Source organism: Anas platyrhynchos, chromosome 6 (genome assembly GCF_047663525.1).
Source record: "Anas platyrhynchos isolate ZD024472 breed Pekin duck chromosome 6, IASCAAS_PekinDuck_T2T, whole genome shotgun sequence".
In the NCBI taxonomy this organism is placed as follows: Eukaryota; Metazoa; Chordata; class Aves; order Anseriformes; family Anatidae; genus Anas; species Anas platyrhynchos.
Genome location: NC_092592.1, coordinates 32,837,881 through 32,846,683, shown reverse-complemented (window position 1 = coordinate 32,846,683; position 8,803 = coordinate 32,837,881). Strand labels below are relative to the sequence as shown.

At 45.1% G+C, this 8,803-nt stretch overlaps 1 protein-coding gene across 8 annotated transcripts in view; it reads left to right on the top strand.

Moving 5' to 3' along the window:
- Positions 1 to 67: 67 nt before the first annotated feature.
- The window catches only part of CCDC186 (coiled-coil domain containing 186), a 32,411-nt gene continuing 23,675 nt past the window's right edge, over positions 68 to 8,803 (top strand). The window contains exons 1-3 of one of the 8 annotated variants that reach the window (XM_038180837.2): positions 68 to 211; positions 7,156 to 7,309; positions 8,058 to 8,115. The gene's annotated coding sequence lies outside the window, so the exon portion shown is untranslated. Of the gene's footprint in view, positions 212 to 1,716; positions 1,805 to 1,875; positions 2,127 to 7,155; positions 7,310 to 8,013; positions 8,116 to 8,803 lie in introns of those variants that run through there. The other 7 variants (XM_027459997.3, XM_027459993.3, XM_027459992.3 and 4 more) reach the window with 7 other exon arrangements.

Sequence of the window (8,803 nt, the reverse complement as noted above, 5' to 3'; positions counted from 1 at the left end):
TCTTGGTAGACGGGAGAGGCATTCCCCATTGCTGTGAGAATGCCTCAACACCTCAGGCTCGGCCCCTCAGGGGCCGTCCCCGCGTCCCCCCTGCGCGTCTCCCGCCCACTGCGGGCCGGCTCCGCCATGGCTCCGCCCGCGCCGCCATCTTGGCTGATGTGTCAGGCCGCGGCCATGGGGGAGCTGCCGCCCTGCCCGCCGGCCCCTCACGGTGAGGCGGCCGGGAGCGGGGAAGGGGGAAAGGGGTAAGGGGTGGGTGGGTGTCGGCTCGCTGTCGGCCCTTTCAGCTCTAGGGGAACCTGAGGGGGCCGGGGCTGGGCTCGGGGGGGTGTCCCTGTGGTGGTGGGGCTCGGTGCGGGGCGCCACTAAAGCGGGGTGTGGGAGCGCCCCGTTGAGGTCTCCATGCCGTGAGGCGGCTCGTCCCCGTGTCTGGGGGTGCTTGGGGGCTCGCTACGCCCCTAAATAATCCCCTGACAAAAAATAGCGCTGTGGTGGATCAGTGCGAAGGTTGTTTTCTAGCATTAGGGTGTCCTCGTTCCTGCGGGGGGGTGGTTGAAGCCCCTGCTGGGTGGGTGAGCAGGGTTGGGTTGTGGGGTGTGGGTGCGGGTTTGGGGCTCCTGGCCTGCAAAATCGGCTGCCCAGGTGGGTCTGGTGTTAGGGTGCTTCCAGCCAGACCGTGCACACCGCGGGAGGGTCTCCTGTGGGGCTGAAAGCTGCGTGTAGGATTAGGGGTAGGGTCCTCCGGCTTTGTTGTTGGCTTGGTTTATGGTGTAAACTTTCCAGAAGTTAAAATGTGACAGGCAGAACGTGCTAAAAAAGCCACATGTGACCGGCGTCCTGCTGTGTTTTGCTGTACAAGGAAATTGTCGAAACAGCATGGAAAACAGCTGCTCTTTCATATTGAGAAGGAAATGCAATCAGCGACTGCAATGAATGCTTGCGGTGCCATTGGCTTCAGGAGGGGGTGGCTGAGCTCTAAAAGCAGGAGAAATTGAAATTCTGAAGAGGCATCAGGAGAGAAGGCAGTCCCCTTGAAACGTCATCCAGTTTAGAGGGGGGTGAAACGTAAACTTGATCCTTATTGCCTCTGAGCCCTTCTCGTCTTTTTCTGGAATTCTTCAATCGTCCTTTCTTGCCTTGGCTTTAAAACAATATTCTCTGTTGTTTTAAAAGACTTACTTGATTTGGTATGGTTGACAGATGTTTATTAGGTTTGCAAAGTTCAGTATTTCAAAGTGTTGAGAAGAGGACTGAGGAACCAAGCAGAGAGAATGGTTTCTTTGGTCCTAATTAACAGGTATGCTGCTTATCGTTTCCCTAGGCTAATATTGAATTTCCTGAAGCTGGCTTTTTAAAGAGGTATAGAAAAAAGCAAGTTCTTTTCTGGATAGGCTCTGTTGTTATTTGGTAAAAGGCAGTGTGTTAAATCAGTAGTCCTTATGGATAGCTTACCTTCAGACTATAGGCTGAGACCCTGCTGCCTCCAGCTGAAACAAAAATCTCATCAGAAACAAAACAGTCTCAGAAGAGTAGAGATGTAGAAGAAAATGATCCTGTCTTCAAGAAGCACACGGAACACTGGTGTTTTTAATGTGCAAATGTTACATAATACCTCTTATTAATTAACAGAAGTCCGTCTTCTTTAGAGCTCTCAGTTGACTCATTCAGGTCTGCAAAAGATCAACTTTTTTTCCCTGTTTGTTTTTTTCCCCTCAGGGGTTCTGGAGAAGCTCTGTAAGAGGATCGGGTTAGAGAACAGCAGTGCCTCACCGTCCTCGTGAATGGTGTTCTTCAGTATACAGAGGTCAGACAGACAGAAACGCCTTGGTTGGAGTTTCACAACCCTGGTGTATGTTCTGGAAAGAACATTTGAAAACAGCCTTTGATTGCCAATATGCTGGTATCTTCGATGCCAAATAAGCCAAGACCAATAGCTTACTAATTTGATAGCATGACACTACAGCTTTGTAAGAAGGGCTGCCCGTGCTCTAATTTTTATCGTATGGATGAAACTTCTAACTGGTTAGCGATGGAGACCTGTCATAGAATATATGCTTTGTCCAGGCTGTGATCTCAGTCATCAGTGGGATTTCTTCTCCTCCCTTAAAGCATTCTGCTCTGCACAGGTGAGAAAGTGAATGCAAACGAGGCAGTAGTGGTGACTAAACTGTCTGGTATTAGCCTTTTTGAGCAGAATTGAACACACGATGCTAAAATCCTGAACGGCTGTGCTGGTGCTGTTGGTGGTATTGCAGCAGTCGCTGAGCAGTGTAGGTGAGACCAGCTTTCCTTACTTAGAAGAGTAGGAGTTGTGTGCTGAAGAAGCTTGCCCACAGATGATTATGGGTCTGTGCATAATCCCGTATGTCTCACTTGAAGCTCAAGGTAAAAGGGATGCTTTGCTCCTATGTGGTTTTCCCTGAGACATGGGCTTCTGACTTTGGGGCTAGAATGACAAAAAAGCAATACTCTGAGTACCTGATGCCTTGTGTTACGGGGAACAAGTCCAGTCCCACTTGTTAAACCTTAACTGATAAACTTTATTTTGGAGTTGTGCCGTTACTTGGCTCTGTGTGCGGAGTTAATGTGATCGTGATATTAACTGCTTGCAAGACACCGGTAGGAAACCTGGTGATGCCGAGAAGGAATTCATACAGTGTTGCTCAACTGTTTGACTTGTGACATAAGCAAAGAAAAAGCAACGTTAAAGTATGAGTAAGCCTCGTCTTTTACAGCACTTGACTCACGTTGAAAAAAATTGATAGCGATGATGAGCTTTGCACCTTAGGACTGCCGTGGGGCTATGCAATCAGTGCACGTGTATAAAGTAAGATTAAAAAAAAAAAGAGAAAAGCAAGCTAAAGTATTAAACCGAGACAAGCAAGGAAATCCAGAGAGGATCTGTGTATGTGCACGCTTCCACGCCCTGCTCTCCCAGCACTTGCATCAATGCAGGTCTTTGTGTGAGCTGAATTAGGAACTGTGTCGAGTTATGGCTGGGCTGGAGAGCTCGGTGTCCCAGCACGCAGCCAGCTTTACCTCTTGTGCGTGTCCTGTCTGCGCTGGTACCCCTGTAAGCCCTTTGTTTCGGCTAGCATAGAGCTATATCCAGTTCTTGGTCTAGGGTGAAAATGAATTAGTGTTGGGAGAGCTGGTGTAGGTGGCACTCGGGTGGTTTTCTTCTGCTTCCTACGTGTGCCATCTAAATACATGGCCATCATTGTACGAGGCCTCTTGGCCTTCCTCTCCGTTCTGTGTGGCATGCAGGCAGTAGTTAGGAACGGAACCTCCTCTGAAGCTGTTCTTGGCTGAAATCTTTGATCTGCCCCTCTACATAACAGCGATACGGTAGAGATACTTCTCATATCTGGTTTTGTAAACCAGAATTTATTTCAGTGAATCATCTTTTCCTTAGAATTTCCAATTGAAAACATAATTATCTCTTGGAGTTGAATTTCCCTCTTTTGCAGTGTTACCTGGAGACGCACTGTTTAGACTGGGAAAATGATTGTAGATGGAGTTCTTGTGAAAGATGCTGTGCCCAGTACGGGTACGCTGGCTGCTGACTGGAAACAACAGGGAAGTTGGCTTTGCTAATCAGTGTGATGAGCAGTAGACAATAGCTGAAGATATTTGCTTTAGGAGAATAATTAAAACAAACAAAAAAACCTCATACGTGACTTGGACAAAGATAGGTTTGGTCCATTCAGATTAGTCTAGGTGAAAGTATTACTAGGATTACGCTGCAGCTGTCTGCTAACACAAGCTGTAAAATTTTTCTTCCGTTTTATTTTTAGTCGTACTGTCACATAAAACTTTTAACAAGAGTTCTTGTGATGACAGGTTGGCACTCAATTAGTGCTGACTAATTATCCAAATTAAATGATTGTTGTCTAGTGAAGATGTGAAAAGTTCTTGAAGAGCTGCATCATAGCTTTTAAAATGAGCAGCGCTACTATATGAAGGGAAAAAATTGTCCTGCCCCAGCATCAGTTATTTCCTTAGCAGTCTGCTTGGAGGTTCATTCTGTGTATGAGAGCACATGAGCTGTCCTACAGCTTCGTTTCTTACCCAAGTGTAATAGATTGGAAATTAAACCCAAACTAAAAAGAAATAGCAATTTCTGGGATTCTGAGAGTTGTCTGGTTGCTAATGGTGACTTTAATGTCTTTGTTTTAGGGTTATCTGGTTAAAGAAAGTAGCACTTATTATTCTGTTGGGATACAGTAATGGGGAGGTGTCCCTGCCCATGACAAAAGATTTTCTGGTGAGTCTCCAGTGGGTCTTACTTTGGGATGGTGCCATCTTGAAAAACAAAATAAATAACAGCAGCTGTTTTGTAAGCTCTTGGTCCAGTGCAGAGTTTAAGGACAGATCATGAAGCAAGGATCTCTAATCCCAGGGCAGAGAGCTGCTCTGGAACAGTTCGAAGGGGCCTGTCCTGCAGGTAGGGGTTTTCTCTCCACATCCTATGTGGAGGTGAGCAGTGTTTCCATAGCTAGATACAGCGCAGACTGCAGTTTCAGCGTGACTGTATGAATCCCTCTGGAATGTGGGCTGCTTGTTGCGGTGTCACCAGATGTTTCTGCTCTCTATTTGCCTGGTCATGGTGCTGAGAACCCCGCTGCCTGGGGGTGTCATCTGCTGATGAGCCACGGAGTGCTTCAGCTCTTCTTTCCTTGTCCCACGCCTACTCCGAAACGCATCGTGCCGCTACTGCAGCTTTAGTCATTGGACTTCAGTCCACTGCTTGCAGGAAATTTGAGTGCTCTGCTGTGACAGATAAGAGGGAAGAGGATGGCTTTGTAAGTTACATTGTACTTTAAAAACAAGCTTGTCTCGGATACTATAAAGCCCATCTGGATATTTTTCACATTTCCAGAGGTGAAGAGCAGGTGTGGTGTTAGCTGCTGATGTGAGAGCTGTGGTTTGTATCTCAATGCTCTTCACTGCTTCTCTAAATCCACTCTGGTTTGAGCAAGTCTTTGTTATTATGCACACACTCCTGAAGCGTTACTTCCTTTCTTCCCTTCCTTGTCCTGCTTCTGTACTGTATAGCTAAGCTCAGCAGCTTAAATACATTCTTTTTCTATTACAGCAGCAATTTTTGTCTCCTGAGACTGCCCTGAACAGCCAGCCCATGTCCTGGCAGTGCCATGCTTCTGTCACTTCACTCTGTGTCTGGTAAAAGCCCAAATGTGATAGTTACTCGGTGACAAGATGCACATTTTCTTTTTTTCCCATATTGCCAGTGAATTTTTCTCAACAGTCCAGCTTCAGGAAATGCTTCCTGTACTTCTCTGTCATTTAATGAGTCGTCAGATGTGTTTTGAAATTGCCTGAAGCCTCTTTGTTCTTCTCTGCTGTTTACAGCGTACGTGAGGCATGGTTCAAACTCCCTGCTTCGTGAAATTGAATGCTGGCATTAACAGTGCATCTGCTTAGGAAGTCTTTGTAGTCCAGGATCTAAAAGGATCGTGTTTGTGTTCCGTAAGATTGAAAAGGCAGGCAGTTTGAAATGGCATGATATTGAATTAAAATGCACCAGATTCTGAAGGCATGCCTGTAATAACAGGGTAGGGGAGGGTTGTGGTCCTGCTGAGAGCAGTGCAGGCAATGGGAAGCACACAGGGAATTGCTTTCATCATGAATTAACTTCTGGTGGCTGGAAAGTAGTGGTGTTGGAACAGGGCTGAAGATTTCTGAGTGGGTAACCGGATGGACAGCTAAATGTGTCAAGAGCATCTTAAAAAGTAGGGTGTACGGTCTTTTCAGCAGAGTTTTTTTGAAAAGGGAGGATCGAGTGTTGGAGAACCTGCTTTTTTTGTGCTCAGTGACTGGCCTCTGAAGTGAGAATTTATTGTTACAGCACGTATGGGAATGAAGGGCTGCTGCTGGTTTTCCTCCCTCTGCCTTCCCACCTGTATTGCTGCATCTTCTTGCACTTTTGAATTGGCGATAGGCAGAAAGGCAAAAGAAAAGCAGAGAGCAGGAGGGAGAAAAGCTGCAAGTTTGAGATGAACGTGATAGGTCTTAGCTCTCTGCTCATACAGAAAAATTCCTAAATCTTCAGAGTTCTTCTAGTGAAGGTGAACAGAGGAGTTAGTCTGGTGGTTCAGTGTAGCTATTGTTTGAAATACTTTTATTTGTACTCTGGTTTCTCAATCTCTGCTTATAGAAGCCGTCCCTTGCTGGCTTGTGTTCTGGCACCTGTGCATTCATCATCATCTCGTAGTATATTTGGAAGCGTGATCCTTAACCAACAGTAATTACATTTATTTTTGTTACTGCATATGAAAATTAATTCTCAACCTAATATTTTGGAATGTATATCAGTATGAAAATCAGAATTTGAGTTGGAAGATGTGTTAAAAGAGGTGACATCTTCTAACTGCTCATTGGCTTCTTATTGCTGCAGGTGATTGCTATGGTTGTAGATCAGGAACTAAATATTAATGGCTGATCACCTACTTCCTTAAATAGTTATTTAATGTGGACTAGTAAATCTTGGATTAATAAACAGTCAAATTACTGTTCAGAGATGATACCGCAGGCTTTTCTGGGAATTCCATTTTCAGTTCCCGGTAAAAATAACATAATAAACAGGTACTGTGCTACCCTAATACATTACCACAGCAAGGCTATAGTACCATAATTAGATTTTTTTTATTCTAGAAATCCAGCTAACATGCTGCAGCGTGGTGTTTACTTGTCTTGCGAGAACGAGAGCAAATCTTGCGTGAGAAAGAGTTGCTCGACTTGTCCACTTAGCAGCTGGATTTCATAGGACGAGTCAAGACCTTGATCTTACTGGCTGGTACTATACAGATCAGGTCTGTACTGTTACGGTAGCTAAATATTAAACATTATTTGACTTAATTTTTAAGTCACTTTAAACCTTGAGATAGGCTACTTGCAGACAGTAGAACATAAATGGATGTAATCCAAATAAATTCCAGCAACCTGTATGTTTTTTCCTTTGTAAGTTTTACCATTACAAGCCTTAATTCTGCAAGCGTTTCCTTGTGCTCTCACCTCTTATCTACAGATAGCCACCTAGGCCAGGGCTTAACAACGTGTTAGAGTGCCTGCTGCTGAAGGTAGCTACAAGGAATATTTTTTCTTTTTTTTTTTTTTTTTTTTGGTATTTTACAGGATCGTGTAGCAAGGCTTTTGATGTTCCTCCTGGATCAATACCTGTCTTGTATCAGTGCTTAGCCGAAGAGCTCGAGTGACTGTCACCTCTGTTCGTGTTTCTGCCGTTTGATTTGCAGTTTAGAGAGGATGCTTCTGTTCTGGTCCAAACACAGTGAGTGAAGAAACACTGCTGGTTTCCTGAGTCTTTGCTTTCTTTTATATATGTGTCTGAGAGACACTTCCATAAAAAGTTGCACTGGCCATTTGCTGTACCTGCAGGCCCCCAAAATCTTCCGGAGTTTGATTTCCATCAGTTTTGCTGCAACAATTTGGCAGAAAAGCACGTTTAAGTTACAGCAGTAGGAGAAAAGGCTGCAAACTGGCCCTGCCACAGCAGCAGAAGCCTTATGGCCCAGCTGTAGGAAGCCTTCCCCGCACCGTGCCAATGCCCAGCAGGCTCCCGAGGTACCTGGGGGTGCGGGGCAGGCACGCTGGGGCCGAGCTCCCCTCCCTGTGCTCACCTGGCAGTTCCTACCAGGGAAGGTGTAGGCCTGCCCTGGTGGTTGGGCTGGGGCATAAGGAAGTGGTACCACAACTTAATTATTTCCCTGACCTTTGGAAGAGTTGTTTAGGGTAGGTAGGGTGATAGAAAGTGTAGATGGAACCTGGAAAAAGATTGAGCTGCTGTCAAATATGTGTCAGGTGTATTTGGGACCTGCTGTATTTGTATGCTTGATGTGAAACAAGGGAACATTATCATATTTTGTTTCAGCTGGCTGGGGCCAGGCTGGCAGTGTCATTCTCTTTAAGCTACTTTCACACATACACAGTTCTGCTTACCAAGCAGGAACCTTTTCTTTGCTGTTGTTACTGCAGTTTTCTGTCTGTGGCCTTACAAACGAGGTATCTGCTCTATTTAGTTGCCTGGAATGGACGTGACAAACTTTGGATATGCAAGAGACACATTTGAATATCAAGGTGAATTTGCATTGACAGCTACTCCACCTGATTTCTGTGGCTGGATATTTCTGAAGATAAAATTCTGATCCTAGGATAAGATTTTATTTCTATTTTAAAAGTAGTATTTGGAATGTGAAAACTAGTACTGTGCGGTGGCAGCAGGAGGAAAGAAAACATCTGTTCAGGGCAGGAACAGGTTGGGATCAATTTGGGCAGATAGATGTAGAATCCAGAATATTGGAATCGGGCTGGGAACATTCTTAATGTAGGAAATTATATTCTGGGCACCACTGAGATGTAGAGCAAGTCTGCAGGGAACACTGAATCCTCAGAATTTACTCTTCAAGCTTTAACAGATTTGTACAGTCACTTCAAACTCCCCATGTGTCTCTAATATTAATTCAGTCTTATTTACAGAAGGAAGTAACGCAGCAATGTGAAAAGTCAGTGTTCTTCCCAAAGTACAGCCTAACAGACCTTTATTTTTCACTTGTTGCTCTTGTGTGAGGAAAAATACCATCCACTTTGCTGACTGGCCTTGAGGTTTAGGTGTGGTAACCGATGTGGAAGCTCCCAGATATGCTTTTACCACTTCTCTCGTGGGAGTTAACTGCAGCCTCTGGGCAGCGATGGGCAGCTCTGAGGCAGCAATACGTCAAACAGCTTCACATCTTGGGGGGGGTTATAACACTTTCTAAAGTACTTT